General features: G+C 53.6%; 1 protein-coding gene across 1 annotated transcript in view; it reads right to left on the bottom strand.

Moving 5' to 3' along the window:
* SMOX (spermine oxidase) overlaps positions 1-20930 on the bottom strand; it is a 39380-nt gene extending 18450 nt beyond the window's left edge. Inside the window, 1 exon segment of the mRNA XM_045445208.1 lies at positions 20730-20930. The gene's annotated coding sequence lies outside the window, so the exon portion shown is untranslated.
* Positions 20931-26567: the final 5637 nt, after the last annotated feature.

The raw sequence follows: 26567 nt of genomic DNA, 5'->3' as shown, positions 1-26567 counted from the left end.
ACGTAACCCAGCAATTCACTGAGCTAACTGTGTACCAGGCATAGGGAAGGCCTCGGCATATCGGCCCTTTGCCCTCTGGACTCAGCTGATCTTTCTGGCTTCAATTCTCACTCAGATGCCCCCAAACATACACACACACACACACACACACACACACACACACACACACATACCCCAACTTCACTAAAGTCTTGGGATCCCCGGCACTGCCCACATGAAGGCCTCATAGGAAATATCCCTCCCTCACACATGTCACAGAAGCCAGCTCTGGATTCTCTTGACACGCACACCCTTGTACGGAGTATTGGTTATGCAGCTGTGTGACTGCACAGCTGTATGCTGTTGGACCCACCAGCAAGGTCTGCTCCCACTGACCTTTCTTGAAGCACCCTGGAAAGGGGAGTTCCTTCCACTGGCTGGGCTCTGCAGTGATCCCCCACGTTCCCACCCCCGTCCTTCTTCCATTCCCCAAGCATGGACATCTCACCCCAAGAAATCCTATTGTCTGTTATTCCGTAATGAGGCTGCAGCCCCACAGTCACGGAGCAGGGCGTGGTCCCAGGCTACACTGGGTGACTCCCCCCCCCCCCCAAGCCCTGGGAGTGAACTTCGAGGAAGGGTCAGTAGCCCAGTTCACTGCAGGGCGCGCCTTCTGCCTCAGGCTGGGGTGCACTTCAGCTCACTTCAATCGGCAGGTCACTTCCCTCCCCAATAGCAACAGCAGCCACTATAACAAAAACGGCTGCCACAAAGGGCCAACTTCCCAGGTGCCCCACCCCCTCCCCAAGTCAGCCTTCACAAGAAACAAAAAAACTCTACCCATCCTTGGCTCCCCTCTAAACACAGCCTACTCTTGGGGCGCCTGGGTGGCTCAGTCGATTAAGTGTCCGACTTCAGCTCAGGTCATGATCTCACGGTTTCTCAGTTTGAACCCCGCATCAGGCTCTGTGCTCACAGCTCAGAGCCTGGAGCCTGCTTCGGATTCTGTGTCTTCCGATCTCTGTCCCTCCCCCGCTAGCACTCTGTCTCTCTCTGTGTCTCAAAAATGGGGAAAAAAGAATGTTACAAAAAAAAAAAAAATTAAACACAGGCTACTACTCTCAAATGTGTCTGCCTGTCTTTTTCTAAGGTCACCTCATTCTGAGCGACCCATTTCCCAGAGGACAAGAAGACTGCCAAGGCAGCTAGCCCACCCAGCTCACCTCACCTCACCCTTTAGGATCCAGCCTCCTCCAGCTGAAGCGCTCCACTTCCCACCTCCAAGCCCCATGCTTCCTCACAGGAGCCCTACCCAGGGCTCTGGGGGCCATCTGCACTCTCCCCTAACCAACTTTGGGGACTTATAATCCTTTCCTCTGAACAGATACTACTAGTGCCCAAGGGCAGCAGCCCTAGCTCAGTTTCCCTGGAGGGACCCCTCTTTGCTTCAGGCTTCTAACAGATGGGAGGGAGGGGCAGGGAAGCTGGGGGGCTGGCCCAGGGGAATCTCTTTGGACTGCCTGGCAGGTCTGGGGAGGGATTTGGATTCTCCTGGGCCCCCCAGACAATGCAATTATTCTTCAAATGTAAAAAATGCCCAGAAATCCCAGACCAGCTGCTTTGCACAGCCGCGGAGACAAAGGGGCTCTGTGTCTGCATGTGAGGCCCCTCCCACTCCTCAACCCCAGGGAGGGGCTGGGCCCCGAACTCCTCCCCACCAGACCCTCCCCAGCCCTCCTCGCCCTGGCCAGCCAGCCAGGAAGTGAAAGAGGCTGGGCTGCTGGGCCAAGCCTGGCCAACCACAGGGGCATGAGGGTGGGCAGTGAGAGGGCATAAGCATGGGGACAGGGCAAGGGCAGCCTGGGAGCCCAGACCCTGGCTCAGTCTTTTCCTTACCAGGTGACCTGGACTAGTGGGTTCCCTTCTCTGGGTCCCACCCGGCCAACACCTCTGAACTTAGCCCAAAGACACAGCATCTGTACCCCACCTCCTGGACACACTGGTTTAAGCCCCATCTGATGCTTAATGGCCTCCTTTAGTCTTCCAGCTTTCCCATCTGTAAAATGGGCATAGGGACCTCTACCTGGTAGGACAGCTGGGAGGAGTAAATGAGACAGCACCTAGCAGGGCCACCTCTGAGACAGCAGGAGAGGGAAGAAGACCCCTGAAGAAATCAGTACAGGGGCTTCGCCTGGGACCCAGGACTCCATCTCACTTATAGAAGAACCCCAGTCAGCATCTCAGCTCAGACCCAGGCCTCAGCCCATGGCTGCAACCCTAGTATCAGACCAGACCTTAACCCTGACATCAATCAGAGTGCATGGACAGCCTGTGTTTGACTGGCCCCAACTCTGAGTCAGCCTACATCCTACCCAGTTCTGGAGGGTCGGGTATCAGAGACAATGGTCATTAGGCAACCCCAAGCTCATAAAAGGGAAGGCGTGGGAGCCTCATTCCACAGAGCCCACCCACCAGCAATGTTCTCTGGCTGCCACAGGCCCACGTGGGCAAGGGGCTCTGGGGGCCCCATCTTCCGTCCTGGCACTCAGACTTCTCTCCCAGCACAATGTCTTTGTTACCCACATCTCCTCCTCACAACTAGATGTATAAAGTCAAGTCCCTAAAAGCGCAACTTTAAAAGTCTTTGTAAGCCTTTTCAGAAGAGAAGCGGGAAGCCTATACTGCATCCTGCATGGAGAGAGGCAGCCCTTGACTTGGTGTATGGGGGGACAGAGCCAATGGCACGGCCCACACAGGCACTGGTGGGCAGGAGGGAGAGGCATTCCTGGAAAGGTGAGCTCTGTGTCCCCACCCCTACTTCCCTTGATGCTCCCTGGACCCAGGAGGATGGTTCCAGGACCCCAGTTTATAGCCGCCTACAGAGACAGGCCTTGGAGATAACCCAGCCCGGGCTAGAAGCCTCGCTGGGGGTGGAGGAGGGGAAGCAAGCATGGAAGGAAGCCAGAGAAAGGGTAGAGTGTTTCTGATGGGCCTAGTGCTCAGCCGGCAGCCTCCACCTCCACGATTGTGTAGCCAGAGGGAAACAGGTAGAGATGGGCCAGGGCGGAGCCCCAGACCACATTCCTGCCCCCACAGTCACACTGAAAACAGCTTTGTCCCACACTCCACCCTAGAGATCTCACCCTGAGCACAAGTGAGTGGCTCACACTCTGATCGTAGATCAGGTCAGGGGCCAGTCATGACCACTTCTAAACACTCGGCCATGAACCTCTCCAAATCTGGGCCAGCCCGACCGGCTCAGCTTCCACCTCTGACCCCCGCTCCTCATCCCCCATGCCCTGGGTTCCCATTTTTGTGTGTGACCACAGGCAAACATCCTCTCTGGCCAGGGAGGCAGCCAGCTCTGTGCCAGCAGGGCCCATCTTCTTCCCCTCAGATCCTGGAACTTTCAGGTGCAAGCAAACCCTGTGCCTCCTCGGCCCAAGGAGAGGTCAGGGGTCTGAGATGTGGACTGTGGACTCCTAGATGCTCCTGGAGAAGATGAAATTACCCAGACAGCCGCCTCTGCCCCCAACCAGTGAGGCCTTGGGAGAGCCCATTAGCACTTGAGCCTCACTTTTCCCATCTGTAAAATGGGAATAATAAAATGGGAATAATCACCCTTGCCCGGAGTGAGGCTAGCCCGGACCCCAGACCCTATTGGCCAGCTTCCAGGGTCCCCCAGCAAAGTCCTAAAGGCACAGGTCTCATTCTGGCTCGCTTCAGCAGCCCTCAGGATAAGACCCCAAGGCCTGGATTTCCTCCCTCCAAGCAGGACCTGACACCCAAACTCTGAGTCCCCCTCCAGGAAGTCATCAAGCACACATGTGTAAGAGACCACAGAACTGATCGCTGTCCTAGGGACCACGCTGGTGCGGGGCTGCCCTTGGTGAGCAGAGCAGGCTGTGGGCAGAGTGGGCCTGAAGGGAGATGGTGCTCACAGAGACACTCCTCTGGGAGGAAGTTCTCCTACAAGGGCTGAACTTGAGAGAAGATTAGCCTCAAGAACAAGGCACCAGCTCTGTTCTGAGGCACCCAAATCACTATGGCCCTTGGGGAACCCCAGGAAGAAACACTTACCCCCCTCCCTTCCTCCCTCCCCCCTTCCCTTCCCCTACTTCCTCTCTCTCCCCTACTTTCCTTCCTCCCCTACTTTCTCTCACTCTCTCTCTCTCTCTCTCTCTCTCTCTCACACACACACACACACACACACAATCACAATCACAAAAACACACTTTCCTATGGTTCACTTGATGACCTAGCTTAGTAAATAGTCCCCTCTTTTGAGAACATGTTCTAGCATCATGGTTTGCATATAGGTTCTCCCTGGGATCAGATCACTTGTTTTTTAGTACCAATCGTTTGAATCTTTGTGACTTATTAGATGAGTGACCTAACCCAATGAGGATAGAGAGTGCCTGCTTCAGGACACCTGGGTAGCTCAGTCAGTGGAGCATCCGACTTCACCTTAGGTCATGATCGCGCGGTTCATGAGTTCCAGCCCTGCATCGGGCTTGCTGCTGTCAGCCTGTTAGCACAGAGACCACTTTGGATCTTCTGTCCCCCTCTCTCTGCCTCTCCCCTGCTTGTGTTGTGTCAACAATAAATAAACATTTAAAAAAAAAAAAAAAAAAAAAAAAGAGTGCCTGCCTCACAGGGTTGAGTGCGACAATGCAAAATACTTAGCCCAGAACCAGGCATGTAGCAGCAATGGTTTTTATATTTGTTTTCCTACAGGCCCAAGTGCGTACTAATCAGGGTCACCAAGGGAGGCCTGGGCCAGGAGACCAAATGTGGCGGGGATGTTGAGCCAGTAGAGAAGTCTCAGACCTTCCTGAAGGATGACTCCAGAGCAAGACCTCTAGGCCTCAAAGAGAACCACCCTAGCCCACGGTGATAACTGCTATGGTCTGATGACAGGGGAGGAACGAAGATTAGGAGAGAAGGCCATCCCACTTCCTGGCGGTGCTTGGACCTTCCAGGCAAGACCTACGAGGCTGTAGGTACAACGAAATGACCACCCATGTGGTCACCAGCCTCCATGATGGCCCTCGATGACCTTTGTCTCCTAGTACTTGTGCCCTAATGTAGTCCCCTCCCAAGCTGACCTGTGTAACCAATAGGATATCATAGAAGTGACAGAGCATGATTTCTGAAACTGGGTCAGAAAACATGCTGTTGCGTCCACGTGCTCTCTTGGACTGCTTAATCAAAGGGAATTCGGTCACCACCTTGTGATGACACTCCAGAAATCCTATCAAGAGGCCCAGGAGGCAAGAGTCCTACCACCAGCCAAACCATCTCGCCAAGCTGTGAGTGAACCACCAGGAAGCAGATCCTCCAGCCCAGGCAAGCCTTCGGATGAGTGTGGCCCCAACCGACATCTTGATTCCACCTCCTGAGAGACCTCGAGCCAGAAACACCCACCTAAACTGCTCCCAAATTCCTGACTCACAGAAACTCTGAGGATGATGAATGTTTATTACTGTTTTAAGCTACTACATTTGGGGGTTGTTTGTTACAGCAATAGGTAACTAACTACAGTCAGCAATTCTGTCTCCCCAGAGACCCCCGAGGGAGAGACCCCCAGGTAAACTCCCCATTCTACTCTGGAGCCCAGCTCCCTTGTTTCTGAAATTCAGGGCTGTGGCGGAGTAAAAAGACAAGGTGGCCCAGGCCCCACAATTTACAAGCCCACGAGACAGGCACTCCTACCTAACCAGGGATTCACACTCACCTGGAGATTTTTACAAATGACCAATCCCCAGCCCCCATGCTGGGTCATCTAAATGAGACTCTTGGGGCGGGGGCATACAGGACAGGGTCTAGCTCTCAGTGATCCTGGGGAAGACTCGATTTCCATCTGTGGAACAGTAGTTGCCCTCATATCTGCTCTGCTTTCTCATGAGTCCTAAGCTCTCCAATCAGAAGTCTTCAGAGAGATTTAGATGTTTTCTCTCCCCCAAGATACAGCCCTGCCTGGCACTGCATTAGTCCCTGGGGAGAACACAGCAATGGATTAAAGAGAGAACGTACATGATGTGATAACAGCCGTGATGCTGAAGATGTGATAACAGCTGGGATGGTGAATGCGGGAGAACATGGGCCAGGCACCTAACGGGGGCAGGGAAAGGAGTCAGAGAGGATTTCCAGGGGAGACCTGAGAAAGGAGCTCCAGCAGCACAACGGCAAAGGCTCGGAGAGACTGCTTACAAGATCAACTCTCAACACCGCTTTTCCCTCCCTCCAGGGCTCCTCCTCCAAGCTGCTGGCCCCACGTGGCCGCATTCACCTGACCTTCCTCTGCCGCTGCAGCCGCCACCACCTAAGCCACTCTGCAGGCATGACGGGTGCCCCTGAGCTTCCCCAGGTGAGTCGGCCACACACGAAAGCTTGCCCCCGTGGGGGCACCAAGGAGAAGGGGCAGGGTGGCCCCAACACCCCAGAGGGCACAAGACTCCACAGGCAGCATCCCAACCCTCCAGAGAAAGAGGCAGGATGGTCACGCTCGCGCTCAGCAAACAATACAGGCATTGCAGACCCAGCATAGTGCAGGGTGCAGAGCAGTGAGATGTCCAGGTGAGATGCCCAGGACATGGAGCAGGGGTGAGGATGGGGAGGAAGCCTTAGCTGCATCTTAAAACAGGGGGACATGTTCCAGGCCTAGGGTGTAGCCAGTGGGGAAGACACTGGAGATGCATGAACAAGGTAGGAGAGAAAATGAGGCCCAGGGAGGGGAGGGGTGAAAACAGGGGCTGGAGGAAGCAAGGGACAGACTTTTCATTCACTCATTCATTCATCCATTCAAAGATGTTTTGTCTTCACACCCATTAGGATGGCTACTATAAAAATAAATAAATAAATAAAATGGTGAGGATGTGGAGAGATTGGAACCCTTGTGTGCTGTAGGTAGAAATGTAAAACGGTGTAGCTGCCATGGAAAACTGTGTGCTGGTTCCTTTAAAAATTAAATATAAAGTGGGGCGCCTGGGTGGCGCAGTCGGTTAAGCGTCCGACTTCAGCCAGGTCACGATCTCGCGGTCCGTGAGTTCGAGCCCCGCGTCGGGCTCTGGGCTGATGGCTCAGAGCCTGGAGCCTGCTTCCGATTCTGTGTCTCCCTCTCTCTCTGCCCCTCCCCCGTTCATGCTCAAAAATAAATAAACGTTGAAAAATAAATAATTAATTAATTAATTAATTAAATATAAAGTTACCATGTGATCCATCAATTCCACTGCTGGGTATATATGTGAAAGAATTGAAAGCAGGGTCTTGAAGACATATTTGGACACTCGTGCCCACTGAAGTATTGTTGACAATAGCCAAAAGGGGGAAGCCACCCAACGTCCAGGGACAGATGGGTAAACAAAATGGAGTATATGCATACAATGGAGTATTATTCAGCCCTAAAAAAGGGGGGGGGACATTGTAACACCTGCTACAGCATAGATGAACCTTGAGGACATTATGTTAAGTGAAATAAGCCAGTGACAAAAGGACAATTACCTTGGGGCACCTGGGTGACACAGTCGGTTAAGCTTCCAACTCCCACCCAAGTCACCATCTCACAGTTTATGGGTTCGAGCCCCTCTTCGGGCTCCAGGTCGACAGTGCGGAGCCTGCTTGGGATTCTCTCTCTCACTCTCTCCCTCTCTCTCTGCGCCTCCTCCACTCACACTGTCTCTCTCTCAAAAATAAATAAACCTTAAAAAAAAAAAAAAAAGGACAATTACTACATGATCCCACTTATACGAGGGACTTAGGGTGGTCAAATCCATAGACACAAGTAGGACGCCAGGGGCCAGGGAAGGGGGGAGATGGGGAGTTAGGGTTTGATGGGACTAGTTTCAGTTGTGAAACATTAAAAAAAAAAAACCTGGAGACGGACAGTGGTGGGGATGGCAGCACAACACTGTGAATGCACTTAATGTCACTAAACTGTGCCCTTACAAACTGGTTAAGATGGTAAATTTTAGGTGATGTCTATTTTACCCCCAAAGAAACCGTAAGAAACGACTACGGCGACAAAAGCGTTTGGTGAGTGCCAAACGTTACAGCCGGCACTCAGGGTACAGCAACGACCAGAGGCCTCCGCCACCCGACCCCCCAGAGGATCTAACAGGTCAGGGTGACAAGTTCCACCAAACAAAAGAAGAGCAGGGTGAGGGGAGACGCAGCTGCTCTGCGTGGGGAGGTCAGGGAAGTCTGGCCGATAAGGTGACATTGGAGCAGAGGAAGTGACAGGCAGGAGGGGGGATCAGAGGATGAGAGTGCTCCGGTGACCTCCTGGGGATTGCTGGATGACAGGATGTGGGGGTGAGGGCGAGGGCAGGAGCAGGATGACTTGGGTGACCAGTCATGACACGGCCAATCCTGACAAGTTCCGTGTCAATTAGTTGTCGCCTCTCCCCTTCACGACAAGCCTGTGGGGAGGAAGGGTGAGAAACTGAGGCTGAAGAACTTGGTGTGGGATTCTCGGGCAGGGGGAGGGCCCAGGGGCTATCACAGCCCGGAGCAGCAGCCCCCTGACCGGGGCTCGTGTCCCCTTGCAGAGATCCACCCATTCCTTGGAGGGACTCTTGAACTTGAAGCCTGGGAGGCGTGAGCGGGCGGCTGACGAGGTGGCTTCCCTGCGGGGCTTCTCCTTTCTCCCTGCCAGGAGCCGCAGCCTCGGGTCTGGGGTGAAGGAGGACAGCCCAGTCAGCACTTTCCACGGACTCTTTCAAAACCACTGACAAGAACCGAGGCTGTGAGACAAACTCAGCCCGGGCACAGTGCCCCCTGGCCGGCCCCTCGTGACTGCACAAAGCCCGTCTGTGCTGCGGCTCCAAGCCCGGGGAGGAGGGAGGTCTCCTGCGAGCCCATCCTCTCTCCTGAGCCACCACGGGTCCCCACTCTGCCTAGCGCAAGACACCCCGCCCACAAAGAGGCAGCCCTGGTGGCAGGGCTGAGCTGCCCAAGGCTTGCCGAGCCCAGGCAGGGTTTGTGGGGCCGTGAAATGCTTAGCACTGATTCCGTACCCCTCCACTGTAAACTCTTTTCCGGCAAGGCCCCCTCTCTTATGGCCTCCCCGTTCACCACAGCTTATCACAGGCGAAGGTGGCACACATACCATCACAAAAGGAAAAAAGGGAAACATCCTCGAGAAACCCAGCCACCAGACACACTCCGTAGCAAACTTCTATTTACTGAGCCCTTGGTGTGCCAGGCCCCGTGCTGGGGACTTTCCATTCACTGAATCATTTAATCCTACACCCTGCTGCCCATTTTACAGATGAGGAAACAGGCTCTCAAAGGTTCCCAGATGGGATGAAGGCCACCCAGAGAGAGTGAGGGGCAGAGCAGGGCTTGACGACACTGAGCTCATCTCTTTCTGCCCACTGCCTGCTGGGTTCTCAGGCTCCCACTCAGCCTCCCAGGACAGCGGGCCCGAGGGCTGCCCTCAGCTTGGCACTCCCGTCTTACCCTCCCCACAGGCTGACACTGAACACATTGTGCCAGGCACTCGGGGCTGGCAGGAGGCATCCCCAAGCCTGGCGGCTCAGCCCAGCTGCCCTGCCAAAACCTAGGCTGCCACTGGGAGGCCACCTGCCTCCAGGCCAAGGTGTTGGTGGGGTATGCTGCGGCCACCCTAGCCTCTCTACCCAGTGAGGCTTGGCCTAAGGCTTGCCGGGCACTACGCTATGCCGGCCACAGCCCTTTGCCCTTGGTTTTGCCTTCCATAAACACCTGGCCCTGTCCAGGAATGGTGTTCTAATTGCTTTTGCCTACACGATAGAAAAGTCTAAGAGCAACAAACTCGTACTTCCCTCTAGACAGTCACCTCCTTTCTCACTGGCCCAAGACATTCCCCTCCCAGTAACTTCAGAGTGGTTTCACTGTGCTCTTCTAATGAGTCCTAACACAGGATCGCCCAATAAAGGGCTCTCCATAAAGTTCAAGCCTGAAGCAGGACCCCCACCCTCACCCCCCGCCCCCGCCCCCAGCAAGAGCTGGAACCGGGTCTGAAAAGCCAGTGGTGTTCATTTCAAAATGCACACGTGGGCCCTGAGCCCATGATTTAATCCATAAAACACCTACAGAGTTAAGACGCTGAGCTTGGACAATAAACATATTCTTCAAGTCCTTTTGTTGAGTTCAAAGACAGACTTAATAACTCACCAGCTTTTGAAATCGAGAAATGTCTGTTCTTATAATTCTGTCATCATTATCACTATTTTTTGCTGAGCACATGTGAAATACAGAACACAGTGCTGAGCACTTCACGTAGAATATATCAGTTAATCCTCACACCAATGTGTCCATCCCACAGAGGAGGAAACTGAGGTTCCGAGAGGTCCCATAACCTGCCATCCAACATAATGTGCTCCAAAAATCGCTTAGTAAGATATTAATGCTCAGGCTTTACGTTTTATAAGTTTCTTTTTTTTTTTTTTTCCAACGTTTATTTATTTTTGGGACAGAGAGAGACAGAGCATGAACGGGGGAGGGGCAGAGAGAGAGGGAGACACAGAATCGGAAGCAGGCTCCAGGCTCTGAGCCATCAGCCCAGAGCCCGACGCGGGGCGGGGCTTGAACTCACGGACCGCGAGATCGTGACCTGGCTGAAGTCGGACGCTTAACCGACTGCGCCACCCAGGCGCCCCTCAGGTTTTACGTTTTAAAACCAAGAGATGAGTCAATTTCATTGTCTTTTCCTGAGATAAATTTTCAGATTAACTCAAAAGTTTTGCATTAATTGTGTATGATTTTTTTGATTTTCTAAAATAAAGAAGATCAAAAGTAATCCGTGTATTTAACATTTAAAAGCCTCATTTAAAGGGGCGCCTGGGTGGCTCAGTTGGTTGAGCAGACTTCCGCTCAGGCCGCAATCATGCAGTTTGTGAGTTCAAGCCCCGCATCGGGCTCTGTGCCGACAGCTCAGAGCCTGGAGCCCGCTTCCCGCTTCGGATCCTGTGTCTCCCTCGCTCTCTGCCCCTCCCCCACTCGTGCTTTGTCTCTCTCTCTCTCTCTCTCTCTCTCTCTCTCTCTCTCTTTCAAAAATAAAAACAAAATATTTAAAAGCTTTGTTTAAAAATCTTTCCCAAGGATGTTGGCCCATTGCTGATCCTAAGTGTCTCCTGTCCGAGTCATCTTTTTTTTTTTTTTTTAAGTTTATTTACTTTGGGTGGGGGAAGGGGGAGGGGTAGAGAGAGGGAGAAAGAGAATCCCAAGCAGGCTCCACACTATCAGCACAGAGCCAGACTGAGGGCTCGATCTCACAAACCATGGGATCATGACCTGAGTTGAAATCAAGAGACAGCCACTTAATCAGCTGAGCCACCCAGGTGCCCCACAAGTCACCCTAAAATCTAGCTGACCTGAAGTCTCATCATTTTTGGCCAGTCCAAAAGAAGGACCCACCAGCCTCTCCTCCCTGGGGTCTAGAGTTTGGAGGGCTGGGCTGGCTTGGAGGAGAACTGGCAGTGGCTAGAGAGGCATGGTTGAAGGTCTGGGGACCTGGGGACAGGCCTGGGGACAGGCAGTGAGGTAAAGAAAGAACATCACACCAGATGTCCTAGAACCTTGGCTTTGAGACCCAGTCATGCCATTCAGCACTGCCAGTACCTCCATGCTCCAAATGGGGCAACAGCTCATGCCTGGTGCAGCCATGTGGAGAGGACAGGAATTATGGGTCTGCCAGGGCCTGGCACAAAGTTGGCGGAGGGTGGCTACGTTCTTTCTTCTGTTTCCTAATAACTTATAAATCATTTCCAAGTGCTTCTTCTCCTGGTCTTAAATCACACCTTCCTTAACATTCTCCGCCAAGAAGCAACTAGAAGATAAAGGAATCTGGACTGAGCGGGGTGGGGGAGGTGGGGGGGGGGGCGGGGGTCTTCCCCTCCCCCGCAGCCAGGCCACCCTGCTCTGGCTGAACCTGAATGCTTTTCTTCAGCTTCTGTCCCTCTCAGCCTCTGATGTAGAGGGAGCAGGAAAAGCTCTGGTGCCTGCCTGTTTGAGGAAGAAAGAGACGGGGCACCGAAGGACAAGGGCCTGGAGCTGGGCTCAGCAAGAAGGCGCAGGAAGCATCGTCTGCCGGGGCCTCCCTGAGCGCTTCATCACTGCGTCGGCCTGTCCGCCCCAGCGCGCCATTACAGCAACTTCTCCTGGGTCACCTTGTGAGCGGCCACACCCCATCTCCTCCACCTGAGCTACTGAACAAAGAATCCTCACACCAGGGAGGAAATGAGGTTTGGCAAGGGGCAGGGCAGGGTAGCTTCAGTGACGGTCCCCACCGGCCACCAGGGAGGGGAGAGGGAGCAGAAGGGCACAGGGGACCCTCCCCTTCCCCCTTCTGCATGTGCAACACCCCTTCCGGGAAGGTGACATGGTGAGATTCTTAGCCTTTTGGAAAAGTGACTCAGAGCTCTGAGAATCTGAGGATAAGGGTCAAAGGGTCAAAGGTCTATAAGGGTCACATAAGCAACCCAGCCCTCCCTGTGCTTTGGGACAAGAAGGGGCACAGCTATTCTGTGAGGAAACCCAATGTGTGCGTTTGAAGGGGGTCCCGCACCGCCACCCCACCATCACTGCACACCCATGCCATATTTCACACTGAATCATTGTTGTTTTTTTTTTAATTTATGTTTTCTATTTGAGAGAGAGAGACAGAGAGCGAGTCGGAGAGGGGCAGAGAGACAGAGACAGAATCCGAAGCAGGCTCCAGGTTCCGAGCTGTCAGCACAGAGCCTGACGTGGGGCTCGAACTCACAAACAGCGAGATCATGACCTGAGCCGAAGTGGGACGCTCAACGGGCTGAGCCACCCAGACGCCCCTGAATCACTGCTCTGATTCAACCACTGCCCTGCTCAAAGACTCTGATGGCCCCGGAGGCAGGTCCCTGACACCTTCCCCCTGCCCTCAGGGCCCCTGTCTCCCACAGGCACCCTCTGGGTCTTCTGACTCCCACACCCAGAGGAGGGCCTGTCAAAATCTCCCCACCCTGCCAGCCACTCCTCCAGGAAGCAGGTCCTTGCTACCCTCTACAGATTACTCCTCCAGTCTAATCAGGACCCCACCCTAAGCCCCACCAGGCTCTCTGGTGGCCTTTGTGCCTGTTCATGTCCCCAGCAACTGCCCCCTTCCCTGGGTCCCTCCTGGAGACACTGCCTACAGCCATGTCAATCACACAAAGAGCAGCCAACCAGTATTTGCGTGTCACAATGGCCCTACAAGGGAGGTAAGGTCATCCCCATGGTCCAAATGAAGACACTGAGGCACGGAGCAGTTTGACTTCTTGCCCAGAGATCACAAACCCCCTCTCCAAGGTGAAAGGCTGGGAGACCTTAGGCAAGGAGATGGCAGGGGAAGGGGAGGGGAATGGTCCTCCCAGAATCACACAGACCCCAGCCTGGCGACCGCTGTGTCCTGGCACCACACACGTCCGCCCAGGTCCCTTCCTCAACCACCCAGTGAAGTGAAGCAGAGCTGTTGCTGCAAGAACCCAGGGCTGACCCTGGGCCCATGTTGCCTTCAGACCAGTCCTCCCTCTGCAGTGCCCTTGTCTTCCACTGACTGTCCAAATAGTATCCATCCCCCAAGCCCACTTCCCCCAGGGAGCTACCCATCCATCCTTCTGGGCCCACCCATCTTTCCACATCAGCCCTTGCCCACCAGGTGTTTCCCTGGTGAGTGGAACATATTATTAGGACACCTTCTCCCCAAAAAATTTTCATGGTCAAATCAGTTTAGAAAACAGTAAAAGGTTTCTTTTTCTGCAGGACTTGTCAGAACCTTTAATTCTCCTAAATGCATTCTGAATCTCCCATAGGCTGATGGAATGAATTTGACAGTTTCTACCCTTATCTGTCCCCAAACCCTTGAGGTTTCTCAGAATAGTCTTTGTGAAATGCTGCCCCTTCCCACCTTTCAGAACAGCCTGGCACAGTAGAGGGCACACGGGCAGGGATCATGGCAGGGGGTGGCGGGGTGGGGAAGAGTATCCTTTAAGGACATCGATGGGACATTTGGGGAACTCAGACTGAGAGCCCCTCAGTCTCTCCTTTCCACCCTCCCCCAAATGAGGTGACTGTCTACTCCTGCCAGCATCTGGAGGGACCTCACCTGACTGGGGCCCTCAGATACCACCCCCCGCCCCAACGCCACCAGGCTATGTAGGGCCCAGAGAGCAAGGGGCCTCGGAAAATCCCTAAAGCAGGCTGGACAGTTCTTCTGGGCAAATTACTTAATCTACTCCATCATCACTTTTGAGTTTTAATATTAAGCCAAAATTAAAATGCATTAAGCTGCCATTCTGAGAAGATGTGGTTCCCCACTCAGCAAGCCCTGTCACCCTCCCCCCTGCTCCCCAGGGAGGGGACCAAGTCCTTCAGTTAACAGAAAACTAGGGCCTCAGAGGGTAGCAGACACTTGCCTGTAGTGGCCCAGTCAGGGGCAGCGCAGAGAGAAGCATCCAGGCCTCCTCACTTCCAGGTATGAGGGGAGGTGGCCCAAGTGGGACAAGACCCCAACAGTGGCTCACGTAACCATCGGTGGCCTCTACAAAGACTCACACAGGCCAGGGAAAGGGATGCTGTACACACTGGGGGTGACAGCTTAGTAGCTGGAGTGACTTTGGGCACTTTTAGGAGAAGATCGCATGTCTGGGGCTGGAGTCAGCTGTCTCCCCAGTCTCCTCGGCCCCACCCTGGCTGCAGGAAGAGTGCTCACCCCAGATTGGCTACCCACAGGGCCGGGCTCAGCTGTGGGCAAAGATAAGATGCCCTGTATCCCGGCTGTGTGTCACCCTGACTTGGGGCAGTCGCCTAAGACACTTTTCATGGTCTTGAGAGTTCCTCACAGTCAGGCGCTCTGAAAATCAAAAGTCTCAGACCTTTGTCACTGGTCTGAGACCCAGACTCCCAGAGCCCCCTTCACCCAGCCCCACCTCCCAGCAGAGTGGCCCCTGCATCCCACACCCTCTACATACTCCCCTCACTTCCCACAAGACAGTCCACAGGAGCCAGCATGGTCCCTTTACCTCTTCTAGATCCCACCTGACCTGCACCTGTCCCTGTACCTACCTGCTTCGGCCCCTGAGTCCCCAGTCTCAACCCTCACTACAGAGATGGCCCATGGACCAGGTCTGCACCACCCAGGAGCGTGTGGGAGATGCAGAGTCCCAGGCCCTGGCCCAGACCTACTGAATTAGAGCCTACATTTTAACGAGATGCCCATGTGATCCATGTCTATGTTAGAGTTTGAGAAGCACTTTTATAGACCACTGGTCTAATCAAGTCATTGCACCCGAGGCCTATAACCTTCAATGGCTCCCCAGGGCCTAGTGAATCAGGTCTAGACTCAGCAGCTTGGCAGTTAAGACCTTCCCTGACCTGGCTTCAACCCAGTACTCCAAGCTTGGGCTCCCCCTGCTCCTTGGGAATGTCATCCCCTCGTCTGTTGGCTAACGCTGCCCAGGACTTGGGGACCCTCTACAAGCACTGCCTCCTCCAGGAAGCTGGTCTGAACAGTACCTCATTATATCACATCTGGAGTGGCTCACTCATTTCCTGCAGAGGAGAGCTCTTGTCCTGTGTAGCCAGTGGCTCCGTGCACCAGGCTGGGGCACAGGGTGCTGACCACAGGTAAGAGGGTCCGGCACCCAGCTGGAATGTCCACCCTCAGCTCCAGCCTGACAGCGTCAGGCTGAGCCCCAGCTTCCATCTCAACTCAGTGGATGAGTCTCCCTGCCAAAGAAGGGGCACTCCCGAGACCCATGGGCCTGCTGAGCTTCTAGCAGCCATGTGCTTACCCTGCGCCGCAGTTTCCCAAAATGAAAAGAATGCCACCAACTCTGCCTCCTTCTCTCCCTGGGGGACTGGAAGGATCTGCTGAGATAGATGAGCAGATTCCTTAAACTGTGGGGCTCAGAATTTGGAGCCAAGAAACTCCATCCCTGTATGGTCAGCAACCCTTGTTTGGCCGGCCAGCCAGACCCTGGAGAAGCCAAGTGACCTGCCCAGAGGCGTTCTCATGACCAAACAGGAAAGCCTTGAAGGACAGGGCTGCCACACCCACCGCCCGCCTCCCTCCTTCCTGGCCCAGGTCCTCGGGGCTGGCACCTCATGGGAAGTCCTCACTCCTTTATGCTGGGTGTGCAAGAAGCCACTCAAGCATGCAATCTCAGGAGTTGCCAACTTCTGCAACCTCTAGGGAGCAAAGAAAAAGTCTCTCCAATCCCATTTTACAGACAGACAAAAAGAGGTAAGGGACAAGACCAACAGTGATGTGGATTAAGCTGAATTCAAGTCCCATTTCTCCAGTCCCCCAGCTCTGCTCCCACATTCAACCCAGCCCTACTCAAACCTCCATGCACACTCCCCAAGGCCAAGTCCAAAGCTCCACCTCACAACATTGTAAAGTAATCCAAAAACAGGCGGTTTATCTGCAGAGCCCCTCGTGACCTCGTGAGCTCTCCAGAGGCAGATGAAGAGGGGAAAGGGCCATGCTAAACCCAGAGGGGTGACCTTCTAATGGCATCCCGAGCAGAGAGCTGCTTTTGCACCAGAAGTACTTGACCTCCCCAGCACCCCAAAACCACAACACGCATGACGCCCAACTACTTGGCCTGGGCCTGGAGCCCTTTCTAGAAGAAAAAAAAATGGGGCATGAAGCAGAGGACCGCAGCTGCCCACTCTGAGTGAGGACCCCTTCTACCTTCAGGGTATGGCTTCTTTCCTACCTCCCCAGCCTCCAAGGCCAGGCGCCTCTGGGAGTCAGGCAAAAGCACTTGTTAGTTAAGAAGCCTTCAGCTGGTGTGGATGTGAGTGGCAGGGGAGAAGTGTCACAGTGGAGTGGTTTACAGCACAGATTCTGGAGCCAGGCTGCCTGGGTTCAAATCCTCACTCTGTCACTACTGAGTTATAGGACTGTGCCTCAGTCTTCCCATCTGTAAAATGGGCATGAGACCTACATTCTAGAGCTGTTAAGAAGAGTAAAGGAGTTAATATTTGCAAGGTCTTTAGGCCATTGTGTGGCACCCAGTGAGTATACCAGGTCCCTGGCCCAGCCTCTTGGCCTCTGCTTGATTTTTCCCATCCAGGATATTCTCCTTGCTCCCACCTATTCCAGCTCAAGACCCTTCGTAGGCATGTCAGCCTGACCTTAGATCTGAACCCTTAGCCCCTATTCCATTGTTCCCCTCACAGTGTCCCTTGGCCCTCTATTCAGGGCTCTCCCAGATCTGAGGTCCCCTAGCTCTTAGCTCTCCATTCTGAGATCACCAGCCACACAATTTAATTCTCAGCTGGCTCCTTTGTGCAAAGAAGAGAGCTGTGGGTGGAGAGACAAGGGTCTATAGAAAGATGTTCAGCTCTAGCTTCTTCTTCCAACTCCTGTCCTCCAGGGCTGGGCACCCAGCAGGCACCCAAGGGATAGGCCTGAAATAAATCTCTGTCCGCCCAGATCACCCCCATCTCCTGACTTAGAGAAAACACACACACACACACACACACACACACACACACACACACACACAGCCCTCTGTGGACCCAGCCTGGATTTCAACCAAAGAGAGCAAAGGAAATCATGTATGCCCAACCTACCACAACCCACACCAACTCTACACCCCCCAGACCTGCCCAATCTTCCCTAAGCAGACAGGCCTGCTTTTAAGCCTCCTGTGCCCTCCCCATGTCCCTTCTTCACATCCCACTGGCCCTCTCCAATTTTTACAGCAGTTTATACAACTGCTTTTGTGGAAAGAAAACAAAAATCCTTGGGGTCACTGCTTCTGCACTGACCGCAATACCCATGTCTTTCTCCCTAACCCAGCCCTGACCTTCCCACCTGGCTCAAGATTTCCTGAGAGTCAGCCAGGGACTGTGTTGGATGCTCTCGAGGCAGCAATGGGCCATTCAGTCAAGGTCCAGCACTTGAGAAGCCGGACAAAGTAAACAAATAACTGCAACAAATAGTATGGACTGTGATAAATATAATTAAGAAAGGAAAGAAACCAGGTGCTATGACAAATTACAGGGGAGTGGGGAGGGGGCCTCTACCAAGACTGGGAAGGCACATTTAAGTTGAGACCTGACAATGAGAAGGAGCAGAGCCAGCCCAATAGAAAACCCTGGACGAACATTCCAGGCAGAGGAAACTACACAAGCAAAGGCCCAGAGAAGGAAAAAGTTTAGGGTGTTCAAGGAGCAGAAGTGATTCAGATGTGGCGATCAGGAAGAACGCAAAGGGGACAATGGTCAGGATAAGGGTGGAGGAGGTCAGCAGTGGCCAGATCATGGAGGGTCTGATCTTTGAAATTTTATTCCAATGGCAGTAGGGAGCTATCAAGGGTTTTAAAGGAATGTGATTATGTAATCACTATTTTTCTAAATCATTCTTGCTGTTCTGTTAAAATAGATTTGAGGTGGGGGCGCCTGGGTGGCGCAGTCGGTTAAGCATCCGACTTCAGCCAGGTCACGATCTCGCAGTCCGTGAGTTCGAGCCCCGCGTCAGGCTCTGGGCTGATGGCTCAGAGCCTGGAGCCTGTTTCCGATTCTGTGTCTCCCTCTCTCTCTGCCCCTCCCCCGTTCATGCTCTGTCTCTCTCTGTCCCAAAAATAAATAAACGTTGAAAAAAAAAATTTTTAAAAAAAAAAAATAGATTTGAGGTGGGCAAGTGGGAATTTGGGGGAAAGCAGGTAGCAGCTACTACAGCACCTGGGCAAGACCTGGCCTGGGGCAATGGCCTGGGGCCATAGCAGTGAAGTCAGAGTATGAAGAACAAGCCTGAGATAGATTTTGCAGCAAGAGTCAAAAGGACTTGCTGTTGCACTGGATGTGGGGAGGGGGGCAAAGGGAGGAGCTGGTACCATCTGGTCCTGTCTTTAAAGATAGGTGGGTTATGGGCTATTTAGAGAAGGCCCAGGAAGGTCACACCTGGGGAGTGCAGCCAGGGTTCTGTGTCATCCATATGAAGTTTGCATACCTATGAGACATCCAGGATACCCTAAACCATCAGATGGGTGGCTAGCTAGAGAAGCTGGGGCTGGTGACAAAATCCGCTACTTAAAATCATGAGAAGAGAAGTGATGTACATTTAAGATCAGTGTGTTTGTAAAGTAATGCTTGATTTGAAAAATCAGAAGAAAGAATGAGGGCTTGGAGGATAGGTAAACAGTGGGGAGTCAGGAGAGCGGAGGGGCTGAGGACAGAGCCCTGGGATCCCCCAACCTTTAGAGCTGAATGAAGGAGTTGTCCCCAAAGACAACTAAGGAAGGGCCAGCCAGGGAGAGAGGAAGAAAACCAGAAGTCAAGAGAGGATACTAACTCTAGAAAGAGAGAAGATCAACAAGACCAAGGTGTGTGTGTGTGGGGGGGGGGGGGGGGGTCGTCAAAGAAGACCTGCTTGTAGGGGCGTGGGAATCACTGGAGACCTTGACTGGGGCAGTTTGCGGTGAAGTGGTAGGACCAAGCCGGGTCAGGTGAGCTGAAGGACCTGAGGGATGTGCTCCAGAGGAGCAAGTGAGGACAGCTCTTTGCAGAAGTTCTGCTGTGAAAAGAAGTAAAGAAGTAGATCTGTAGCTGAGGGGGAATGAAGGATGAAGGAAAAAATCAAACAAACAAACAAAAAAAAGGAGCGGTAAGTGAGGGGTGGAGGGTATTAAGGCATGTTCTTATCCTGTTGGGAATCGGGGATAGGAAGCCACTTCTAACGCTGGAAAGAGGGGAAGTAATCGGAGTGTGGGACAGGGAGCAGACCACCTTGGAGCCAAGTGGAGGCATGGGCGTGTGGCGGGAACTGGAATGCTTTCTCCCTGCCCCCCCGCCCCCAACAAGAGGGAAGGTGGGCAAACGTGGGGCCTTCACTGCACACACTTTCCGATGCACGCCTACTCAACCCTGCATTCGTGCCCACTCCAACGACCCCTGGGGCTTCTTCCAAACACCGAGTTGCCCCCCACGGACTGGCACGGATGTGTCACCACCAGCAGGTTCTGCAAACAACCTGTGGGCACATCTTACCATTCGTGCCAGCCACTGCACTTATCGCGTCGAGGCTGTGGCCCCTTCCTAGCACTAGCTCCGAGGGGGTCCACCGGCCCTTCACCTGCCCAACCCCCAAGGCAGTGGCCTCCCTCAGTCCCTCCCCCAAAGTGAGCACTCAACACACCCTACCCTTTTCCCAGCCTGGCTCCCTATTTGGCCCTCTGGAGAGAGCGGTTCCCCGCCCCCGAGACCACCCGGACAGCCGGAGGGAGGGCGGCCCAGCCTCTCCCCGAGTCCCGGTCGTCGCCCCGGCGCCTCCTCTTCTGTCCCCAGCGCCCACCCCCCGGACCGCCCGAGTCGCCGCGGGGCGCCCGCGCCAGGCTTTGTCTGCGCCCACCGAGCGCGCCCGCCGGGCGCCCGGGGCTCTCCCCTGCTGCACGGAGCTCGGGGAGGGTCCGGCCTGCCCTCCACCCCCGCGCGCTGGCCTGGCCAGCGCAGCCCCCGCCCCGGGATCACCGCCCCGGGCCGGACCACCGCTTCCCCCGGCGCGAGCGAGGGGGCGCGGCGCCCACCGCTGTCCGCGAGCCTCCGGCACCGCCGCGCACCCCAGCCCTCCCGCGCGAGCGCCGCGCTGGCCGCCGGAGCCCCGGACCGCCGGAGCCTTCGGGGCCGTTCGGAGCCCCTCACCTTCCCGCGGCGGCCGCAGCTCCTGCGGGCGTGAGCGAGGGCCGGGGGCTCGGGACGGGGGGGAGGGGGGGCAGGGGGACTGGGGGGAGGACGCGCGGTACCTTTCCCTGCTGAGCCGGGGAAGTGAGTCTGTGGCGAGCGGCGCTCCAGCCTCGGCCTCCTCCTCCTCCTCCCCTCTTCTTCCAGCCGTCTGGCTTCCTCCTCCAGCCGCCGCCGGGACCGTAGGGGCCCGAGCCAGCCGCCGCGGCCTGCGTGGGGCCCCGCTCCGCCTCGCGTCCCCGGCCCACCCCGCCAGGTCCGCCTGGGCCCGGCCCCCTGCTCCGCCTCGGGGCGGGGACGCGCGAAGCTCCTCCCCGAGCCCGGCCCCCAGGGAGCGGGGAGGCGGGGGCCGCGGGGGCCGCGGGAGCCGCGGGCCCCCGGGAGGAGGGGTGGGGGCCCGCCCCCGAAGCCCCCGGCCCAACGCTCCGTCTCTAGCTGGGCGCCAAACGTACTCACTCATCCCCAAAAGGAGAGTAACCAGCCCAGCCCTGCCGGCCCGATGCTGGGCGTAACGCGGTCAAGGCTGCCTGCCAGGCGACCAGCAGAGCCAGGACGCGGGCCTCAGTTTACCCGCAGAGTTGGAGGGAAGGGGCGCCCCTCTCCTCCCGGAGCTGCCTTCACTCCCGCAGACCCTTCACTGGATCTTAGTTGGGGTCAGTGGGTTCGTCCCCAAGGGCCGCCTCATTTTCTCCCCAACACCCGTTGCCTCCCCGGCCACCGCCACCGCCACCACCCTCTACCCCGCCTCTGAGACCTCCGCGCCTCAGTCTCCAATCCTAGACAGTAGGGGGTTGGCGCAGGGCGCACTCACAGAGCCACAACCTGTCACTTCGTAGCCCACTACGTGGAAATGGCCTCTGTAACAAAATAGCCTTCGCTGGGACGCGCTGCCTCATCCTTGGTTTAATAAAACACCGAAGCAAATAGGTGTGAAACCGAAGCAACTAGGTGTGAGGGTCACTTTTTCTTTTCCTTTTTTAAAAAATCATAGTTATTTGGAAATTACTTGTTTATTCGCCATTTGAGATTCTGCAAGCACTGTTCTGGTCCCTTGTAGAGTTTTCATTTGTGCCTGTTTATGGGGAAGGTCACTTGGTCTCTGACCATTTCATTCTGTGAACATCTCCAGGGCCTCCTGGAGCTGATAGAGACCCAGTCCAAGGCGGGGGGGGGGGGGGGGGGGGGGGGGGGGGGGGGGGGGGGGGGGGGGGCTTGGGTGGAAGCCAGGCCCCTGCCCTGAACTGTCTTTCAGGGTGAGGAGGGTGCCACATCTAACCTACACCCCACAGCCAGCCCCAGTGCAGAGCATAGGTCCGCATGAGTGGAGGCCAGGAGAGCAGAGGTGACCCTACAGAAATGGGGTTTGATGCTCCCCTGCAAAAGGGACCCACTAAGCGTACTGGTTACGGGGCAAGGACATGGTGCATTTGAGGTGAAGTTTCTTCTCAGTAGAAAAGTCCTGGTCATTGCCCACGCTAGTCCCTTCACCCAGAAAGCCTTTCTGCCCCAAACCCCTGTATCCCCTTCGAGTTTAATGTCACCTTCCTCAGTGAATCCTTCCCTGTCACCAAGGAAGCAGAATGCTTTTGAGTAGGCTCTCAGAATTAGATTTCCTGGGTTTGAACTCTGCCTCCATGTGGCCTCCCTGTGCTTCAGTTTTCTCATCTATAAAATGGGACTAATAAATAATACCTACTCCAAAGAGTCATTGGATTCAATAAAAATGCTAACGTGGGCTTGACAGATTACAAATGACAGAAAACTACTCAGAATGGCCTGGTGTAAGCAAATAGGACATGTATATGCTCACATAACAGAGGACGCCAATGGTCTGAGATCTGCACACCAAGAGGTTTGAAAACTACCAAGACTTAGTCTTCCTGTCCTTATCTCTCTTCTCTGCTCCTTGCTGTGGCAAGATGGCTGCCAGCAGCTGTAAGTACCAACCTCACAGCTCAAGTCCTCATTGCTTTCAGCTGTCCCAGCAAAAAGCCAAGGTTACACCAAGTTGGCTCTGCTGGGTCACATATCATTGTTTGGGCCTGAATCACATGCCCAGCCCTGGAGTCAGCCCATCCTAACCACAGGGATGCGGAGTGAGGAAGGGTGATGTCAGGGCACTGTTTACAATTAGAAGGTGAATGGACCCAGAGCTGTGTGCCAGACACACAGAGAGTTCACATAAAAAAAAAAAAAAAAAAAAAAAAAATTGGCCATTGTTGGGAGCCTTCATCAAATTTCAGGGGTGGCCAGTACCTTTTGAACACCCTTCTGTGTTTAGGGAACTTTCCAGGAGCACGAACCCTGCCCCCCTTCTCCAAAACCAAAAATGCTCCTTCCCAGTCTTCTCTGCAGCTGGGGTGCTGGCACCAACCAGGCCCTGCAACCAGATGCACCACTGAAGATTTTTATGTGGAAGCGAGCATGTGGGAAGACAGGTGTCACCCAGAATCCATTCAGGAAGATGGTAGCCAGGACGGCCCTGGAGGCATGACTGTGACAGAGGTGCCAGAACACTTGCCCAAGGACATGTCAGTTGTCTCTCGCTGCATAACAAACCACCCTCAAAACTCAGGGGCTCCAAACAACGATTTCTTATTTCTCACAACTCTTTGGGTGGACTGGGCTCAGCTAGACAGCTCTTCTGCCGCTTGCTTGACTGGGGCTGGAACAATCCAAGCGGTTTCTCTCTCCATGGGACCTCTCCTGCAGAATAGCCTGGACTTCCTTACAACATGGCAGCCGGGCTTCTCTCTGGGGTGAAATGGAAGCTGCCAGGCATCTTGAGGCATAGACCCAGAAGTGCCATTTCATTATTTCTACCACACCCTATTGGCTTAAGAAAGTCACCAAGCTAACCCCTATTCAAGGGGAGGGTAAGCGGACTCCACCTCTTGATAGGAAGAGTGCAGTGTGGTATTAGTTTGGAGGGCTGCTGCAGGAGAGTCGCACAAAGTAGATGGCTTAATCAACAGAAATTCCTTGTCTCACAGTTTTTGGAGGCTGGAAGCCCAGGATCAAGGTGTCTACAGGTTTGCTTCCTTCTGCCAGGGAGAATCTGTTTCATTGCTGTCTCCCGGTTTCTGGTGCTTTGCTGGCAATCTTTGGTGTTCAGGGGCTTGTAGATCCATCACCCCAATCTCTGTCCTCATATTCATCTTCTCACAAGTTCCCCCTGTGTGCATGCCCCTGTTCTGTGTCCAAATTCCCCTCCTTATAAGGACACCTGTGGATTAGGGCCCATCCTAATAATTTCACTTCTACCTGATTATCTCTGTAAAGACACTATCTCCAAATACGGTCATATTCTGAGGTACTGGGGATTAGAACTCCAACATATCCAATAAACGTATGGGGGAGACATAATTCAACCCATAGGAAATGAGCACGCAAGAGTGCAAGGAATCCTTGGTAGCCATCTTACAGATAATCTATTACAAAGCAGAAGCCTCAAGGAATACACACCTCTCTCTTATCTCCAAGAATGGATTTCTAGGGTACACAGTTTCAGATTAGGGCCTAGAACTTATTTTATTTTATCCTATCCTATCCTATCCTATCTTATCTTATCTTATTATTTCTTAGAGAAAGTAAGCCAGGGAGGGGTAGAGGGAGAGGAAAAGAGAATCTTAAGCAGGCTCCACGCCCAGTGTGGAGCCCAACACGGGGCTCAATCCCACAACTGTGAGATCATGACCTGAGCTGAAATCAAGAGTCAGAAGCTTAACTGCTTAACTAGCTGAGCCGCCCAGACACCCCAGGGCCTGGAATTTTAAATACCGCTTACAAATCCTACCACCACCACCAGCTACCTTGGGTACAACCAATTTTTCTCTACCCACCCCCACCATGAGCCAAGCGGGTCTTTGGAGCCTGATTGGTGCAAAGTGGATTAGAGCTAAGATGGTTCCGTATTGCTTCCTCCCAGAACAATAGGTCAGGTTTAAGCACCTGACTAGCTGTGAGGCCTTGAGCAAGTTCGGCAAAAGCTCCCTTTTGTCGTTCTTAAAATGGGGGTGATGACAGGAGCCTGTGGCTCAGGGTTGTGACGAGGATTAAAAAGGAAGAAGAGATATAAAAATCAATATCCAAGCCATCAGGCCCCCTCCAGATATCAGTAGTTATTAGCATCAGTCTCTGCCACATCCATACAACTGATTTAGATTCTGTTTTGTGTTGAAACATTAGTCAAGCACTGATCACAGTGAGACTTCACATGTGTGGAGCACTTTATAGTTTACAAAGCACTTCCACACCCACCACCCCGGGGAGAGGTCAGAGTAACAAAGAAGGGCTTTAGGAAATTTACTAATTATAAGTAATGCTGGTTTCTGTAAGAAAGAGACCCAAGAACACAATGGTTCAAACATAACAGAAATTCATATCTTACCTGGACAATAAAGAAGTATTCCTATTTCATAACAGCTTTCCTCCGAATTGTGATTCAGGGATCTAGGCTCATTCCAGCATGAGCCTCCAACAACCATCAAGGTCTTGTATTCATCAGCACAAAGCCAGCCGCAGAAGAAAACCTTAGCTTGAAAACTAACATTACTTCTACTCACATACCATTGATCAAAACCAGTCTCATGGTCATACCTAACTGCAAGGGAGGCTGGGAGATATGTTCTAGCTGTGAATCCAGGAAGGGTAGAAAAGTGACTTTTGGTGACCAGCCAGCAGTCTCTGCTATGAGGAAGTTTTTAAAAGTTCTGGAAGGGATGGGACATGTAGCCCCAAGGAAGCATCATTCATTCCCAAGGAGGATATAGTGGGTTGACTTAATGGCCACAATTCTTCACTTCCCCGTGTAGTATTTTGCATCCATATTCTTGCCACAATTGAGACAGGTGGAGTGTATCTTCCCACCCACTGATGTTAGGCTTGAACGTGTGGCTTTCTCTAGCCAATGAAATGGAATAGAAGTGGTGGTGAGTCTGTTTTGAGCCTCAGCTTTGAGAGTTCCTGCATGTTTCCACTTTCTTTTGTGCTTTCTCCACCTCCATTAGAAACGTTCCCCTGGATAGCTACTGCCTTTTAGCCTGGAGCTGCAGATGAACACACGAGAGGCAGACCAGAGCTCAGCCCAGAGCCAAGAGCCAAACTCACCCAGACCATATCTTGAAGCACCTAGCTGATCCAAGCCTAGATCAGCTAACATGCAGCCAACCTGTAGATGCATGAGAGCAGCACAGCCAACCCAGCTAGCAAACATACACGTGAGAAACGAATACTGTTGTGTGTTTCGTGGTTGTTACACAGCACTGTTGTTGCGATAGCCAACTGATGAAGGCAAAGAGCAACCTCACTTACCCGGATTTTTCATAAGTATGTCAATTCCTTGTGACTGAAGAAAGAATTAGAAAACAAGAGACTATGTGACTCAAAACCAGACCTGCATAGCCATACAGTACGTGAATATTGCATCTGATGTCAAGGCACACTTCTGCATACTTCTGTCTGTCCTCTCCCCATATCCTGACTGGTGTCCTGAGGTTTCTCCACCAGGACAGGAGTACCTGATCTTCAGCCAACGTCTTTGGCTACTATATGGTTGTCCCGATGGAACGATGGTGTATCAACGGAAAGACACTAACAGACCCAGGCAAAGAAGGCAAGTTCCATCACTGTGGGTAAGCCTACAACTTTGTACACCCAGGAGTGGGAGACAGGACAGCAGGCTGTGATGGAGAGACTAGCACCCATGGCCTTCAAGTCCCCACTGAAGGAAACCAGCCGCTGCTGAGACCACCCCATCAAGATGAGGCTCCCAACAGGTCTGCTAAAGCGGGTCTTCTCAGACTGCAGACAAAGCAACTGTGAAAACATAAATTCTGATTCAGCAGGTCTGGGGTGAGGCCTGAGATTTAAGCTCCCAGTTGAATGCCACTGGTCCTCAG

The sequence above is a fragment of the Leopardus geoffroyi genome, chromosome A3, assembly GCF_018350155.1.
Source record: "Leopardus geoffroyi isolate Oge1 chromosome A3, O.geoffroyi_Oge1_pat1.0, whole genome shotgun sequence".
Lineage (NCBI taxonomy): Eukaryota > Metazoa > Chordata > Mammalia > Carnivora > Felidae > Leopardus > Leopardus geoffroyi.
This window is presented reverse-complemented; position numbering and strand designations above follow the sequence as displayed.